Below are 16809 nucleotides of genomic sequence, written 5' to 3' on the forward strand. Positions count from 1 at the left end.
TGTGTGCGTTTCAGTGGTTTGCTCTCTCTTTGTCCATCTTTCCCCGGCGTCACAGAGCTCAGTTTATGGAGTAGTGTGAGGGAGCGGTTCCATTTCTTTCCGTTTTGGGCTTTTGTCCATCCCATTGGTAGAGCTGGGATTGCTTTGGGCAACCGTGACTGCACATAGTGTGTAAAAGGCTTCTGGCGGAGAATTGCTACAAGCCGGATCTGGCGGACTTTCTGGCAAGGAGCTGCCGGGCTATGCGTAGATAATCCGAAGCTTTGCTGTCCTTGGCCTAGGCGGGCAGGGAGGCAACTCGTCCCCTTTCCTTTGCAGGTTTTGCTCTTCTTGTTGTCATGAGCAGAGGCGTTAGGTGTGTGTGGGAGTGCAAAGCCTGGGCGTGTGTGAGTTTCTGTGATGGTCTCTGGCAAGGTGTATTTGCTTGAAAGGCAAGAAAGGGGAGCAGCGTTCTTTGCTATGCCAGGTGTCCTTGTTGAGCGGCGGTCCTTTCCGAGGGGGTGTGCAAGCATAAAGGTAGTTTGTTTTGCGGTGTGAAGCGATCGCTGGATGGGGTTTGCGCTGAGTTGACAGGGCGTGGCGGAGAGGGCGGGTCTCCTGGCATGGGCATGGGGAATTAGCTCAAATGGTAGAGCGCTCGCTTAGCATGCGAGAGGTAGCGGGATCGATGCCCGCATTCTCCAGACTGTCGGTCTTTCTCCTTTTTTCATCCCCACCCGCCTGCACCATTTATGTCTGCGCAGAAAGGAGCGTTGCGGTCCGCTCTTGGCTTTGCGGTAAGCCTTTTGTCCTGGGGGAGCAAAAGGGGCAACTTCTCTTTCTGGAGTGTGTGTGTGTGTGTGTGTGTGTGAGTTCTTTTCTGTTGCCAGTCGCTTTGTGTTTGTTTTTCCTGAGGTAGGCGTGGGAGGCCGAGTCGGGTGTGAAAGGGTAGGAGCGGGAATGTGTCCATTATTGAGGAAGGGGAAGGGGAATGGACTGTGAAAATGTTGTGGTTTAAAAGGCCCCGTTGAAGCCAGGCAGGAGGCCCTGAACATGTTTTCCATTGCACCGCCGTCCCTATTCTGAGTGGGAATCAGGGCTGGGGTCCCAACATTGTGCTGCGCGTGCTTGAGACAATCCCGGGTCCCTTGCGGGTCAGCGGGAGGATGCGGCGTCCCGGCTAGCAGGCAGGGCTAGCGTCGCGCCCCCGGCGTTCTGTTCTTACCTTGCGGCCTTGTCTTCGTGCCATGCCTGTCAGGGAGCCTTTGAGCGGTAGCTGTGTGCGGGCTTCCCGGTGGGTGAATTGAGGGTAAACTAGGCGGCTACCCAGCCCCCGGGGCAGCCGTGAGGATGAAGGGCTAGGTGTGTGTCGCTTATTCCTTTCAAGGGCTGGGCAGAGGCAAGCCTATAATTATGCGTTAGTGCCAGTGGCAGTTCTGCCTGACACCTTGAGTGACTCGTGTCCCTTTGCTCCTGTCTTCCTTCGGTAGCTCAGCTGGTAGAGCGGAGGACTGTAGGCTTCGTTCCCCTGGGACTCCTTAGGTCGCTGGTTCAACTCCGGCTCAAAGGAGTGGGCATTTGTTTCCTCGGTTACACGCTCTTCTTTAGAGCGCCCACTCTGGCCACCGCCATGTTTCCCTCCATTCGTGCGAGACTGGCCGCTGGAAGTCTGCTGCATTTAAAGCACCGCTTGCCACTACTTTCATCTACCACACCTCTTTCCAAGTACCTAGGCCGCAGTTTTCGCCTGTATAGGCAGAGTTCCTTTCTCTTCACCCTCCCGCACTCACAGCGTAGCCATCTAGCTATGGATCTCAGGCTTCGGAAGTGGCATTTCTCACCCTGGTAGCGGGGTGCCTTTGTTCTTAACAGAGACCGGCCGTAGCTATGTCCCCAAGCCGTCTCCGTTTTTGTTATGCATGGGGCAGAGGTGCCGCGGGGACGTAGTTTCTGGTGGCAGGGAGTGGGCTAACGTGGGGGGGGATAGGAAAGGCCCTTTAGTGGCTGAGAGTCCCTTGTCCTTCAGGCTCAACCCATTGTGTGCGCTGCTGACGGCGGGCTATTATGCTCCCCCTTGTAGCAATGTGTGCGTTTCAGTGGTTTGCTCTCTCTTTGTCCATCTTTCCCCGGCGTCACAGAGCTCAGTTAATGGAGTAGTGTGAGGGAGCGGTTCCATTTCTTTCCGTTTTGGGCTTTTGTCCATCCCATTGGTAGAGCTGGGATTGCTTTGGGCAACCGTGACTGCACATAGTGTGTAAAAGGCTTCTGGCGGAGAATTGCTACAAGCCGGATCTGGCGGACTTTCTGGCAAGGAGCTGCCGGGCTATGCGTAGATAATCCGAAGCTTTGCTGTCCTTGGCCTAGGCGGGCAGGGAGGCAACTCGTCCCCTTTCCTTTGCAGGTTTTGCTCTTCTTGTTGTCATGAGCAGAGGCGTTAGGTGTGTGTGGGAGTGCAAAGCCTGGGCGTGTGTGAGTTTCTGTGATGGTCTCTGGCAAGGTGTATTTGCTTGAAAGGCAAGAAAGGGGATCAGCGTTCTTTGCTATGCCAGGTGTCCTTGTTGAGCGGCGGTCCTTTCCGAGGGGGTGTGCAAGCATAAAGGTAGTTTGTTTTGCGGTGTGAAGCGATCGCTGGATGGGGTTTGCGCTGAGTTGACAGAGCGTGGCGGAGAGGGCAGGTCTCTTGGCATAGGCATGGGGAATTAGCTCAAATGGTAGAGCGCTCGCTTAGCATGCGAGAGGTAGTGGGATCGATGCCCGCATTCTCCAGACTGTCGGTCTTTCTCCTTTTTTCATCCCCACCCGCCTGCACCATTTATGTCTGCGCAGAAAGGAGCGTTGCGGTCCGCTCTTGGCTTTGCGGTAAGCCTTTTGTCCTGGGGGAGCAAAAGGGGCAACTTCTCTTTCTGGAGTGTGTGTGTGTGTGTGTGTGTGAGTTCTTTTCTGTTGCCAGTCGCTTTGTGTTTGTTTTTCCTGAGGTAGGCGTGGGAGGCCGAGTCGGGTGTGAAAGGGTAGGAGCGGGAATGTGTCCATTATTGAGGAAGGGGAAGGGGAATGGACTGTGAAAATGTTGTGGTTTAAAAGGCCCCGTTGAAGCCAGGCAGGAGGCCCTGAACATGTTTTCCATTGCACCGCCGTCCCTATTCTGAGTGGGAATCAGGGCTGGGGTCCCAACATTGTGCTGCGCTGTGCTTGAGACAATCCCGGGTCCCTTGCGGGTCAGCGGGAGGATGCGGCGTCCCGGCTAGCAGGCAGGGCTAGCGTCGCGCCCCCGGCGTTCCGTTCTTACCTTGCGGCCTTGTCTTCGTGCCATGCCTGTCAGGGAGCCTTTGAGCGGTAGCTGTGTGCGGGCTTCCCGGTGGGTGAATTGAGGGTAAACTAGGCGGCTACCCAGCCCCCGGGGCAGCCGTGAGGATGAAGGGCTAGGTGTGTGTCGCTTATTCCTTTCAAGGGCTGGGCAGAGGCAAGCCTATAATTATGCGTTAGTGCCAGTGGCAGTTCTGCCTGACACCTTGAGTGACTCGTGTCCCTTTGCTCCTGTCTTCCTTCGGTAGCTCAGCTGGTAGAGCGGAGGACTGTAGGCTTTGTTCCCCTGGGAATCCTTAGGTCGCTGGTTCAACTCCGGCTCGAAGGAGTGGGCTTTTGTTTCCTCGGTTACACGCTCTTCTTTAGAGCGCCCACTCTGTCCACCGCCATGTTTCCCTCCATTCGTGCGAGACTGGCCGCTGGAAGTCTGCTGCATTTAACGCACAGCTTGCCACTACTTTCATCTACCACACCTCTTTCCAAGTACCTAGGCCGCAGTTTTCGCCTGTATAGGCAGAGTTCCTTTCTCTTCACCCTCCCGCACTCACAGCGTAGACATCTAGCTATGGATCTCAGGCTTCGGAAGTGGCATTTCTCACCCTGGTAGCGGGGCGCCTTTGTTCTTAACAGAGACCGGCCGTAGCTATGTCCCCAAGCCGTCTCCGTTTTTGTTTTGCATGGGGCAGAGGTGCCGCGGGGACGTAGTTTCTGGTGGCAGGGAGTGGGCTAACGTGGGGGGGGATAGGAAAGGCCCTTTAGTGGCTGAGAGTCCCTTGTCCTTCAGGCTCAACCCATTGTGTGCGCTGCTGACGGCGGGCTATTATGCTCCCCGTTGTAGCAATGTGTGCGTTTCAGTGGTTTGCTCTCTCTTTGTCCATCTTTCCCCGGCGTCACAGAGCTCAGTTTATGGAGTAGTGTGAGGGAGCGGTTCCATTTCTTTCCGTTTTGGGCTTTTGTCCATCCCATTGGTAGAGCTGGGATTGCTTTGGGCAACAGTGATTGCACATAGTGTGTAAAAGGCTTCTGGCGGAGAATTGCTACAAGCCGGATCTGGCGGACTTTCTGGCAAGGAGCTGCCGGGCTATGCGTAGATAATCCGAAGCTTTGCTGTCCTTGGCCTAGGCGGGCAGGGAGGCAACTCGTCCCCTTTCCTTTGCAGTTTTTGCTCTTCTTGTTGTCATGAGCAGAGGCGTTAGGTGTGTGTGGGAGTGCAAAGCCTGGGCGTGTGTGAGTTTCTGTGATGGTCTCTGGCAAGGTGTATTTGCTTGAAAGGCAAGAAAGGGGAGCAGCGTTCTTTGCTATGCCAGGTGTCCTTGTTGAGCGGCGGTCCTTTCCGAGGGGGTGTGCAAGCATAAAGGTAGTTTGTTTTGCGGTGTGAAGCGATCGCTGGATGGGGTTTGCGCTGAGTTGACAGGGCGTGGCGGAGAGGGCGGGTCTCCTGGCATAGGCATGGGGAATTAGCTCAAATGGTAGAGCGCTCGCTTAGCATGCGAGAGGTAGTGGGATCGATGCCTGCATTCTCCAGACTGTCGGTCTTTCTCCTTTTTTCATCCCCACCCGCCTGCACCATTTATGTCTGCGCAGAAAGGAGCGTTGCGGTCCGCTCTTGGCTTTGTGGTAAGCCTTTTGTCCTTGGGGAGCAAAAAGGGCAACTTCTCTTTCTGGAGTGTGTGTGTGTGTGTGAGTTCTTTTCTGTTGCCCGTCGCTTTGTGTTTGTTTTTCCTGAGGTAGGCGTGGGAGGCCGAGTCGGGTGTGAAAGGGTAGGAGCGGGAATGTGTCCATTATTGAGGAAGGGGAAGGGGAATGGACTGTGAAAATGTTGTGGTTTAAAAGGCCCCGTTGAAGCCAGGCAGGAGGCCCTGAACATGTTTTCCATTGCACCGCCGTCCCTATTCTGAGTGGGAATCAGGGCTGGGGTCCCAACATTGTGCTGCACGTGCTTGAGACAATCCCGGGTCCCTTGCGGGTCAGCGGGAGGATGCGGCGTCCCGGCTAGCAGGCAGGGCTAGCGTCGCGCCCCCGGCGTTCCGTTCTTACCTTGCGGCCTTGTCTTCGTGCCATGCCTGTCAGGGAGCCTTTGAGCGGTAGCTGTGTGCGGGCTTCCCGGTGGGTGAATTGAGGGTAAACTAGGCGGCTACCCAGCCCCCGGGGCAGCCGTGAGGATGAAGGGCTAGGTGTGTGTCGCTTATTCCTTTCAAGGGCTGGGCAGAGGCAAGCCTATAATTATGCGTTAGTGCCAGTGGCAGTTCTGCCTGACACCTTGAGTGACTCGTGTCCCTTTGCTCCTGTCTTCCTTCGGTAGCTCAGCTGGTAGAGCGGAGGACTGTAGGCTTCGTTCCCCTGGGAATCCTTAGGTCGCTGGTTCAACTCCGGCTAGAAGGAGTGGGCTTTTGTTTCCTCGGTTACACGCTCTTCTTTAGAGCGCCCACTCTGGCCACCGCCATGTTTCCCTCCACTCGTGCGAGACTGGCCGCTGGAAGTCTGCTGCATTTAAAGCACCGCTTGCCACTACTTTCATCTACCACACCTCTTTCCAAGTACCTAGGCCGCAGTTTTCGCCTGTATAGGCAGAGTTCCTTTCTCTTCACCCTCCCGCACTCACAGCGTAGCCATCTAGCTATGGATCTCAGGCTTCGGAAGTGGCATTTCTCACCCTGGTAGCGGGGCGCCTTTGTTCTTAACAGAGACCGGCCGTAGCTATGTCCCCAAGCCGTCTCCGTTTTTGTTTTGCATGGGGCAGAGGTGCCGCGGGGACGTAGTTTCTGGTGGCAGGGAGTGGGCTAACGTGGGGGGGGATAGGAAAGGCCCTTTAGTGGCTGAGAGTCCCTTGTCCTTCAGGCTCAACCCATTGTGTGCGCTGCTGACGGCGGGCTATTATGCTCCCCCTTGTAGCAATGTGTGCGTTTCAGTGGTTTGCTCTCTCTTTGTCCATCTTTCCCCGGCGTCACAGAGCTCAGTTTATGGAGTAGTGTGAGGGAGCGGTTCCATTTCTTTCCGTTTTGGGCTTTTGTCCATCCCATTGGTAGAGCTGGGATTGCTTTGGGCAACCGTGACTGCACATAGTGTGTAAAAGGCTTCTGGCGGAGAATTGGTACAAGCCGGATCTGGCGGACTTTCTGGCAAGGAGCTGCCGGGCTATGCGTAGATAATCCGAAGCTTTGCTGTCCTTGGCCTAGGCGGGCAGGGAGGCAACTCGTCCCCTTTCCTTTGCAGTCTTTGCTCTTCTTGTTGTCATGAGCAGAGGCGTTAGGTGTGTGTGGGAGTGCAAAGCCTGGGCGTGTGTGAGTTTCTGTGATGGTCTCTGGCAAGGTGTATTTGCTTGAAAGGCAAGAAAGGGGAGCAGCGTTCTTTGCTATGCCAGGTGTCCTTGTTGAGCGGCGGTCCTTTCCGAGGGGGTGTGCAAGCATAAAGGTAGTTTGTTTTGCGGTGTGAAGCGATCGCTGGATGGGGTTTGCGCTGAGTTGACAGGGCGTGGCGGAGAGGGCAGGTTTCCTGGCATAGGCATGGGGAATTAGCTCAAATGGTAGAGCGCTCGCTTAGCATGCGAGAGGTAGCGGGATCGATGCCTGCATTCTCCAGACTGTCGGTCTTTCTCCTTTTTTCATCCCCACCCGCCTGCACCATTTATGTCTGCGCAGAAAGGAGCGTTGCGGTCCGCTCTTGGCTTTGCGGTAAGCCTTTTGTCCTGGGGGAGCAAAAGGGGCAACTTCTCTTTCTGGAGTGTGTGTGTGTGTGTGTGTGTGAGTTCTTTTCTGTTGCCAGTCGCTTTGTGTTTGTTTTTCCTGAGGTAGGCGTGGGAGGCCGAGTCGGGTGTGAAAGGGTAGGAGCGGGAATGTGTCCATTATTGAGGAAGGGGAAGGGGAATGGACTGTGAAAATGTTGTGGTTTAAAAGGCCCCGTTGAAGCCAGGCAGGAGGCCCTGAACATGTTTTCCATTGCACCGCCGTCCCTATTCTGAGTGGGAATCAGGGCTGGGGTCCCAACATTGTGCTGCGCGTGCTTGAGACAATCCCGGGTCCCTTGCGGGTCAGCGGGAGGATGCGGCGTCCCGGCTAGCAGGCAGGGCTAGCGTCGCGCCCCCGGCGTTCCGTTCTTACCTTGCGGCCTTGTCTTCGTGCCATGCCTGTCAGGGAGCCTTTGAGCGGTAGCTGTGTGCGGGCTTCCCGGTGGGTGAATTGAGGGTAAACTAGGCGGCTACCCAGCCCCAGGGGCAGTCGTGAGGATGAAGGGCTAGGTGTGTGTCGCTTATTCCTTTCAAGGGCTGGGCAGAGGCACGCCTATAATTATGCGTTAGTGCCAGTGGCAGTTCTGCCTGACACCTTGAGTGACTCGTGTCCCTTTGCTCCTGTCTTCCTTCGGTAGCTCAGCTGGTAGAGCGGAGGACTGTAGGCTTCGTTCCCCTGGGAATCCTTAGGTCGCTGGTTCAACTCCGGCTCGAAGGAGTGGGCTTTTGTTTCCTCGGTTACACGCTCTTCTTTAGAGCGCCCACTCTGGCCACCGCCATGTTTCCCTCCACTCGTGCGAGACTGGCCGCTGGAAGTCTGCTGCATTTAAAGCACCGCTTGCCACTACTTTCATCTACCACACCTCTTTCCAAGTACCTAGGCCGCAGTTTTCGCCTTTATAGGCAGAGTTCCTTTCTCTTCACCCTCCCGCACTCACAGCGTAGCCATCTAGCTATGGATCTCAGGCTTCGGAAGTGGCATTTCTCACCCTGGTAGCGGGGCGCCTTTGTTCTTAACAGAGACCGGCCGTAGCTATGTCCCCAAGCCGTCTCCGTTTTTGTTTTGCATGGGGCAGAGGTGCCGCGGGGACGTAGTTTCTGGTGGCAGGGAGTGGGCTAACGTGGGGGGGGATAGGAAAGGCCCTTTAGTGGCTGAGAGTCCCTTGTCCTTCAGGCTCAACCCATTGTGTGCGCTGCTGACGGCGGGCTATTATGCTCCCCCTTGTAGCAATGTGTGCGTTTCAGTGGTTTGCTCTCTCTTTGTCCATCTTTCCCCGGCGTCACAGAGCTCAGTTTATGGAGTAGTGTGAGGGAGCGGTTCCATTTCTTTCCGTTTTGGGCTTTTGTCCATCCCATTGGTAGAGCTGGGATTGCTTTGGGCAACCGTGACTGCACATAGTGTGTAAAAGGCTTCTGGCGGAGAATTGCTACAAGCCGGATCTGGCGGACTTTCTGGCAAGGAGCTGCCGGGCTATGCGTAGATAATCCGAAGCTTTGCTGTCCTTGGCCTAGGCGGGCAGGGAGGCAACTCGTCCCCTTTCCTTTGCAGTTTTGCTCTTCTTGTTGTCATGAGCAGAGGCGTTAGGTGTGTGTGGGAGTGCAAAGCCTGGGCGTGTGTGAGTTTCTGTGATGGTCTCTGGCAAGGTGTATTTGCTTGAAAGGCAAGAAAGGGGAGCAGCGTTCTTTGCTATGCCAGGTGTCCTTGTTGAGCGGCGGTCCTTTCCGAGGGGGTGTGCAAGCATAAAGGTAGTTTGTTTTGCGGTGTGAAGCGATCGCTGGATGGGGTTTGCGCTGAGTTGACAGGGCGTGGCGGAGAGGGCAGGTGTCCTGGCATAGGCATGGGGAATTAGCTCAAATAGTAAAGTGCTCGCTTAGCATGCGAGAGGTAGTGGGATCGATGCCCGCATTCTCCAGACTGTCGGTCTTTCTCCTTTTTTCATCCCCACCCGCCTGCACCATTTATGTCTGCGCAGAAAGGAGCGTTGCGGTCCGCTCTTGGCTTTGTGGTAAGCCTTTTGTCCTGGGGGAGCAAAAGGGGCAACTTCTCTTTCTGGAGTGTGTGTGTGTGTGTGTGTGAGTTCTTTTCTGTTGCCAGTCGCTTTGTGTTTGTTTTTCCTGAGGTAGGCGTGGGAGGCCGAGTCGGGTGTGAAAGGGTAGGAGCGGGAATGTGTCCATTATTGAGGAAGGGGAAGGGGAATGGACTGTGAAAATGTTGTGGTTTAAAAGGCCCCGTTGAAGCCAGGCAGGAGGCCCTGAACATGTTTTCCATTGCACCGCCGTCCCTATTCTGAGTGGGAATCAGGGCTGGGGTCCCAACATTGTGCTGCGCGTGCTTGAGACAATCCCGGGTCCCTTGCGGGTCAGCGGGAGGATGCGGCGTCCCGGCTAGCAGGCAGGGCTAGCGTCGCGCCCCCGGCGTTCCGTTCTTACCTTGCGGCCTTGTCTTCGTGCCATGCCTGTCAGGGAGCCTTTGAGCGGTAGCTGTGTGCGGGCTTCCCGGTGGGTGAATTGAGGGTAAACTAGGCGGCTACCCAGCCCCCGGGGCAGCCGTGAGGATGAAGGGCTAGGTGTGTGTCGCTTATTCCTTTCAAGGGCTGGGCAGAGGCAAGCCTATAATTATGCGTTAGTGCCAGTGGCAGTTCTGCCTGACACCTTGAGTGACTCGTGTCCCTTTGCTCCTGTCTTCCTTCGGTAGCTCAGCTGGTAGAGCGGAGGACTGTAGGCTTCGTTCCCCTGGGAATCCTTAGGTCGCTGGTTCAACTCCGGCTCGAAGGAGTGGGCTTTTGTTTCCTCGGTTACACGCTCTTCTTTAGAGCGCCCACTCTGGCCACCGCCATGTTTCCCTCCACTCGTGCGAGACTGGCCGCTGGAAGTCTGCTGCATTTAAAGCACCGCTTGCCACTACTTTCATCTACCACACCTCTTTCCAAGTACCTAGGCCGCAGTTTTCGCCTGTATAGGCAGAGTTCCTTTCTCTTCACCCTCCCGCACTCACAGCGTAGACATCTAGCTATGGATCTCAGGCTTCGGAAGTGGCATTTCTCACCCTGGTAGCGGGGCGCCTTTGTTCTTAACAGAGACCGGCCGTAGCTATGTCCCCAAGCCGTCTCCGTTTTTGTTTTGCATGGGGCAGAGGTGCCGCGGGGACGTAGTTTCTGGTGGCAGGGAGTGGGCTAACGTGGGGGGGGATAGGAAAGGCCCTTTAGTGGCTGAGAGTCCCTTGTCCTTCAGGCTCAACCCATTGTGTGCGCTGCTGACGGCAGGCTATTATGCTCCCCGTTGTAGCAATGTGTGCGTTTCAGTGGTTTGCTCTCTCTTTGTCCATCTTTCCCCGGCGTCACAGAGCTCAGTTTATGGAGTAGTGTGAGGGAGCGGTTCCATTTCTTTCCGTTTTGGGCTTTTGTCCATCCCATTGGTAGAGCTGGGATTGCTTTGGGCAACCGTGACTGCACATAGTGTGTAAAAGGCTTCTGGTGGAGAATTGCTACAAGCCGGATCTGGCGGACTTTCTGGCAAGGAGCTGCCGGGCTATGCGTAGATAATCCGAAGCTTTGCTGTCCTTGGCCTAGGCGGGCAGGGAGGCAACTCGTCCCCTTTCCTTTGCAGTTTTTGCTCTTCTTGTTGTCATGAGCAGAGGCGTTAGGTGTGTGTGGGAGTGCAAAGCCTGGGCGTGTGTGAGTTTCTGTGATGGTCTCTGGCAAGGTGTATTTGCTTGAAAGGCAAGAAAGGGGAGCAGCGTTCTTTGCTATGCCAGGTGTCCTTGTTGAGCGGCGGTCCTTTCCGAGGGGGTGTGCAAGCATAAAGGTAGTTTGTTTTGCGGTGTGAAGCGATCGCTGGATGGGGTTTGCGCTGAGTTGACAGGGCGTGGCGGAGAGGGCGGGTCTCTTGGCATAGGCATGGGGAATTAGCTCAAATGGTAGAGCGCTCGCTTAGCATGCGAGAGGTAGCGGGATCGATGCCCGCATTCTCCAGACTGTCGGTCTTTCTCCTTTTTTCATCCCCACCCGCCTGCATCATTTATGTCTGCGCAGAAAGGAGCGTTGCGGTCCGCTCTTGGCTTTGCGGTAAGCCTTTTGTCCTGGGGGAGCAAAAGGGGCAACTTCTCTTTCTGGAGTGTGTGTGTGTGTGTGAGTTCTTTTCTGTTGCCAGTCGCTTTGTGTTTGTTTTTCCCTGATGTAGGCATGGGAGGCCGAGTCGGGTGTGAAAGGGTAGGAGCGGGAATGTGTCCATTATTGAGGAAGGGGAAGGGGAATGGACTGTGAAAATGTTGTGGTTTAAAAGGCCCCGTTGAAGCCAGGCAGGAGGCCCTGAACATGTTTTCCATTGCACCGCCGTCCCTATTCTGAGTGGGAATCAGGGCTGGGGTCCCAACTTTGTGCTGCGCGTGCTTGAGACAATCCCGGGTCCCTTGCGGGTCAGCGGGAGGATGCGGCGCCCCGGCTAGCAGGCAGGGCTAGCGTTGCGCCCCCGGCGTTCCGTTCTTAACTTGTGGCCTTGTCTTCATGCCATGCCTGTTAGGGAACCTTTGAGCGGTAGCTGTGCATGGGCTTCCCAGTGGGTGAATTGAGGGTAAACTAGGCGGCTGCCCAGCCCCAGTGGCAGCCGTGAGGATGAAGGGCTAAGTGTGTGTTGCTTATTCCTTTCAAGGGCTGGGCAGATGCAAGCCTATACTTATGCGTTAGTGCCAGTGGCAGTTCTGCCTGACACCTTGAGTGGCTCATAGATTCTAGGGTCAGAAGGACCAATGTGATCATCTAGTCTGACCCCCTGCACAAAGCAGGCCACAGAACCCTACCCATCCAGTTCTATAACAAACCCCTAACCTATGCCTGAGTTATTGAAGTCTTCAAATTGTGGTTTGAAGGCCTCAAGCTGCAGAGAATCCACCAGCAAGTGACCCATGCCCCACGCTGCAGGGGAAGGCGAAAAACCTCTGCCAATCTGCCAGGAGGAAAATTCCTTCCCGACCCCAAATATGGCGATCAGCTAAACCTTGAGCATGTGGGCAAGACTCACCAGCCAGCACTCTGAAAAGAATTCTCTGCAGTAACTCAGATCCCATCCCATCACCAACCACTGGGCATACTTATCTGGCGATAATCAAAGATCAGTTGCCAAAATTAGGCTCTCCCATCATACCATCCCTTCCATAAACTTATCAAGCTTAATCCTAAAGCCAGATATGTCTTTTTCCCCCACTACTCCCCTTGGAAGGTTGTTCCAGAACTTCACTCCTCTAATGGTTAGAAATTTTCATCTAATTTCAAGTCTAAACTTCCTAGTGTCCAGTTTATACCCATTCGTTCTTGTATCTACATTGGTACTAAGCTTAAATAATTCCTCTCCCTCCCTAATATTAATCCCTCTGATATATTTATAAAGAGTAAGCATATCCCCCCTCAGCCTTCTTTTGGCTAGACTAAAGAAGCCAAGCTCTTTGAGTCTCCTTTCATATGACCGGTTTTCCATTCCTCGGATCATCCTAGTAGCCTGTCTCTGAAACTGTTCCAGTTTGAATTCATCCTTCTTAACATGGGAGACCAGAACTGCACACAGTATTCCAGGTGGGGTCTCACCAGCGCCTTATATAACGGTACTAACACCTCCTTATCTTTGCTGGAAATGCGTCGCCTGATGCATCCTAAAACCGCATTAGCTTTTTTAACGGCCATCTCACATTGGTGGCTCATAGTCATCTTGTGATCTACCAATACCCCAAGGTCCTTCTCCTCCTCTGTTGCTTCCAACTGATGCGTCCCCAATCTACATCTAAAGTTCTTATTATTAATCCCTAAGTGCATGACCTTGCACTTTTCACTATTAAATTTCATCCTATTACTATTACTCCAGTTTACAAGGTCGTCCAGATCTTCCTGTATGATATCCTGGTCCTTCTCCGTGTTAGCAATACCCCCCAGCTTTGTGTCATCTGCGAACTTTATTAGCACATTCCCGCTTTTTGTGCCAAGGTCAGTAATAAAAAGGTTAAATAAGATTGGTCTCAGAACTGATCCTTGAGGAACTCCACTAGTAACCTCCTCCAGCTTGACAGTTCACCCTTCAGTACGACCCGTTGTAGTCTCCCCTTTAACCAGTTCCTTATCCACCTTTCAGTTTTCATATTGATCCCCATCTTATCCAATTTGACTAATAATTCCACATGTGGAACCGTGTCAAATGCCTTACTGCAATCGAGGTAAATTAGGTCTACTACATTTCCTTGTCTAAATAGTCTGTCTCTTTCTCAAAGAAGGAGATCAGGTTGGTTTGGCACGATTTACCTTTAGTAAAACCATGTTGTACTTTGTCCCAATTACCATTGACCTCAATGTCCTTAACTACTTTCTCCTTCAAAAATTTTTCCAAGACCTTACATACTACAGATATCAAACTAACAGGCATAGTTACTTGGATCACTCTTTCTCCCTTTCTTAAAGATAGGAACTACGTTAGCAATTCTCCAGTCGTACGGTACAACCCGAGTTTACCGATTCGTGTCCCTTTGCTCCTGTCTTCCTTCAATAGCTCAGCTGACAGAGCTGCCGCGGGAATGTAGTGTCTGGTGGCAGTGAGGAAGGGAACAGGAAACGCTCTTTAGTGTTGTTAAGGCTGAACGGACACCAATGAAACAGCTTTTCTTAAAGGTCTTTTCCTTTGCTGAATTTTTCAGTGAAAGAGCATCTATTCACTTAGATGGGACTACTCACGTGGTCAAGTGCTTCACTGGCACCTCTTTCACTGAGTTGCCAGTGAAGCACTTGACCACGTGAGTAGTCCCATCTAAGTGAATAGCAGTATACAGGTTTTTAGAGACTAGGTAATATATTTTATTTGATGAAACGACAGAGTTTCATTGGTGAAAGGGAGATGCTTTTAATCTTATACTGAGTTCTTGTGCAGCATAGGAAAATATCTAGAGACTTTTCTGCACTACAGGTTATTTCGGTATAATTTACGTTACTGAGGAATGTGAGTTATTCCCACCAACATAGCTACCGCTTCTCCCAGAGATAGGAGTTATTAAGCTAATGGGAGAGCTCTCTCCCATCACATAGCGATTCATAAAATAGGGTTTGTAATCCCTCAGGCTGTTGCAAAATGGTTACATGGGGGACATGAGCTGTCAGCTCTGTGGGGCTGACAGCCCCAAACCCCCATTAAATAAAATTACCCCCCATTTTTATGGGGGAGTCACACTCAGAGGTTTCACACTGTGTGAAAGTGGCCACCCATTCAGAAAGATTGAAAATCTCTGGATTAGATCATTGCCACCACAAGCGCTACAGCAGTGCTGCTATAAATGTTGTAGTGTAGATGTAGCCTCAGAGTGCCACTGCTAAATATGAGGTGGAAGAGAATGTTTAGCATAATTAACATATTTCAAGGTAAAGTGGCCCATTAACACCCCGTTTGGAGGGAAAGAAAGGGTGAGGAAGGTAGCTGGTTATAGATTGTAATAAGCCTCAAATCCAGTGTCTCCATTCAGGCCATGAGTTTTAGTGTCTAGCAAAGTTATGAATTTAAGCTCCTGGGCTTGTCTTTTGAAGGTGTTGTGCAGATTTCCTGTGAGGATGAGTACTGATAGATGAGACATAGCCTGATCACTTTGTGAAAAAAGTGTTCACCCACAGATGATATGGTATTTTGTCTTGTATCATTTTTCTGTGAGTTCTTTTGAGAGCATCATCATGATCTGCCCCCCACTCCTCCCCCCCAGTTGTTATTGGCGCATTCCATGAACTAGATGAAGTACACTGCCTGTTGTGATAGGCATATGTAGGACTCGTGGATCTTGAAAGGTGTGTTATCGGGAGTACATAGGTGTTTAGTTGTTTTGCTGACTGGGGACTAAAAGCATGTAATTCAACAAATATTCACTTAGAATTTCTCTTTTTTGGGAACAGGATCTCTTCCAACCATAGGAATTGTCTTCACTGTAACTTTCTCTCAGTATTCTGGAAGATTTTAACAGAAAAGTGTTTTTTTTTTTCCCTTAAGGGCCCAACCTTCTTCCTTCCCCTTGAAGTCAATGGCAAAACTCATTTTCAATGGGAGCAGGCTTAGGGCTTAGTTTTTCTTTTAAGTGTATAACTGCACCTGTACTTACTGAATGTGTAGGCCTTGCTTTTTAACATTTGTTAGAAACAGGAGCAAAGCCTAAAACCTTCCCATTCTTCAAACCTGGAATTTCCTATATCCGCCTTGCAAATGACCAAGACTATACCACAGGATGACCTTATTCCTGCAATTTAGTGTGGAATCCAAACTGAGTGTGCCCTGGAGGTGTCTATGCTGGGAAAATTTTCTTTTTCAAAAAATTAATATTATGAAAGTTAATTTTGAATTTAGCTTACCCCCCTCATGGCTAAAGGTTTTGCAGGTGCCTAAAGCTGTCTGTTACTAATCTGATTTTTAAAAATAGCTGAGAGGTTTAAGAGAAAATGTTTGTTCATTAAGATTTGAAATAAGATTCTTGTCTAGTAGCACAGAGCATTAAACAGTCATCTGCGTACTCTCCAGCGTAGCAGAAATTTGGCAGAGTACATGAAGTCCTTGTCTTCAAGAAAGCATTTGGAAATATAGTTTAAAAACAAGAGCTGGATTTCTCACAGTTCTAGCCTGTATCTTTTAACTGAAAGTCATTTTCTAAGTACATTAAACACTTTGTGAATCTCTCTTTTATAAACACGAGGACACATTTTGCATGATTTCATTTCTGAACTGAACTGATGTCTTTTAAAAACATCCCAACTATAATTGTTACATAACTGATAGGAATCTAGATATTTTCTGAGAAAACTGTTAAAACACTTCCCTCTTCCCCCAGAGAGAAGTTATGAAGTGAAGCTTTTAAATATTTAAAAAAGCTAGAAGGAGAATGTGGTTAAACTTTTTAAAGATCAATTTTCAAACCTTTTATTCTGTAACATTTAAAAATCTGTCCTGATCATTAAACAATACACATGCTCTCCTATTTCTCCTGGAGAGTGATATCTCTATGTAAAATAGGACCAGCATTGTAGTTACTTCATTTAATGCAGTTTAAAGACACATATGACAACTTGATTTAATTATCATCACTGAAAACTATATATATTTGGAGGACAGTAGAATGTTCCCAAAACATGGGCCAGATCAGATGACAGACCATATTAAATGAACCTATGTAGAGAAATATACCTCAGACATTTTACTATACTTGTATATTTTAAAAACAAAACTAGACTTAGTCAAATATGGCACTTATATTAGATAGATCTTCTTCCAAATTACTAAAGGTTTGTCTATACATTACATTTATTCTGGAATGAGGCAGGGTGTGAATTTAAAGCAGAATAGCTATTCTTTATACACAGCCCTAAGCTAACATGCAAGTATTTCACATTCTTCACTCATGCCTATCTAGGTAAATATGTTTCAGTAGATTTTTACCAGCTGCCTCTGATCCTGCAATTGACTGCATGCTCCTTCCACACATTTGACTCTAGGAGGAGCAGCACTCCACCCACACTTTATCAACTGCAGAATTGGGATTTAAGGACCAGTACTGTCCCCTCTGGGTGGTGGGGATGCAAATTTAGTGAATCCTCATTCTATGTATGAGCAAGAGAGGTAAGGGGAAGAAAAAGGAAGGCTGCCTGTGCTGTGAAACATTCAAAACAAAGGATAAAAGTTCACCTCCAAGAAAAGATCAGTCCTGGAAAATTTTACCTCAGAAAATAAATATTTTAGAAACTTGTGAACAAGAGAAAGCAGACAATTAGAATGGAAGCTATTTTGCAACCCTTCACTATAGTGAGCAT

General features: G+C 50.9%; 9 non-coding genes across 9 annotated transcripts; all 9 read left to right on the forward strand.

Moving 5' to 3' along the window:
* The first annotated feature begins 610 nt into the window (after window positions 1-610).
* Window positions 611-683, forward strand: TRNAA-AGC. Its single transcript has one exon. It is a non-coding gene; the product is annotated as a tRNA-Ala (tRNA).
* Window positions 684-1459: 776 nt separating this feature from the next.
* Window positions 1460-1549, forward strand: TRNAY-GUA. The gene is given in 2 exon segments: window positions 1460-1496; window positions 1514-1549. It is a non-coding gene; the product is annotated as a tRNA-Tyr (tRNA).
* A 1123-nt stretch (window positions 1550-2672) lies between these two features.
* TRNAA-AGC lies at window positions 2673-2745 on the forward strand. The gene has a single exon. It is a non-coding gene; the product is annotated as a tRNA-Ala (tRNA).
* Window positions 2746-3520: 775 nt separating this feature from the next.
* On the forward strand, window positions 3521-3610 carry TRNAY-GUA. The gene is given in 2 exon segments: window positions 3521-3557; window positions 3575-3610. It is a non-coding gene; the product is annotated as a tRNA-Tyr (tRNA).
* A 1964-nt stretch (window positions 3611-5574) lies between these two features.
* Window positions 5575-5664, forward strand: TRNAY-GUA. Its single transcript is given in 2 exon segments — window positions 5575-5611; window positions 5629-5664. It is a non-coding gene; the product is annotated as a tRNA-Tyr (tRNA).
* A 1123-nt stretch (window positions 5665-6787) lies between these two features.
* On the forward strand, window positions 6788-6860 carry TRNAA-AGC. Its single transcript has one exon. It is a non-coding gene; the product is annotated as a tRNA-Ala (tRNA).
* A 774-nt stretch (window positions 6861-7634) lies between these two features.
* On the forward strand, window positions 7635-7724 carry TRNAY-GUA. Its single transcript is given in 2 exon segments — window positions 7635-7671; window positions 7689-7724. It is a non-coding gene; the product is annotated as a tRNA-Tyr (tRNA).
* A 1967-nt stretch (window positions 7725-9691) lies between these two features.
* Window positions 9692-9781, forward strand: TRNAY-GUA. The gene is given in 2 exon segments: window positions 9692-9728; window positions 9746-9781. It is a non-coding gene; the product is annotated as a tRNA-Tyr (tRNA).
* Window positions 9782-10904: 1123 nt separating this feature from the next.
* On the forward strand, window positions 10905-10977 carry TRNAA-AGC. Its single transcript has one exon. It is a non-coding gene; the product is annotated as a tRNA-Ala (tRNA).
* Window positions 10978-16809: the final 5832 nt, after the last annotated feature.

The sequence above is a fragment of the Gopherus evgoodei genome, chromosome 2 (assembly GCF_007399415.2).
Source record: "Gopherus evgoodei ecotype Sinaloan lineage chromosome 2, rGopEvg1_v1.p, whole genome shotgun sequence".
Classification (NCBI taxonomy): domain Eukaryota; kingdom Metazoa; phylum Chordata; order Testudines; family Testudinidae; genus Gopherus; species Gopherus evgoodei.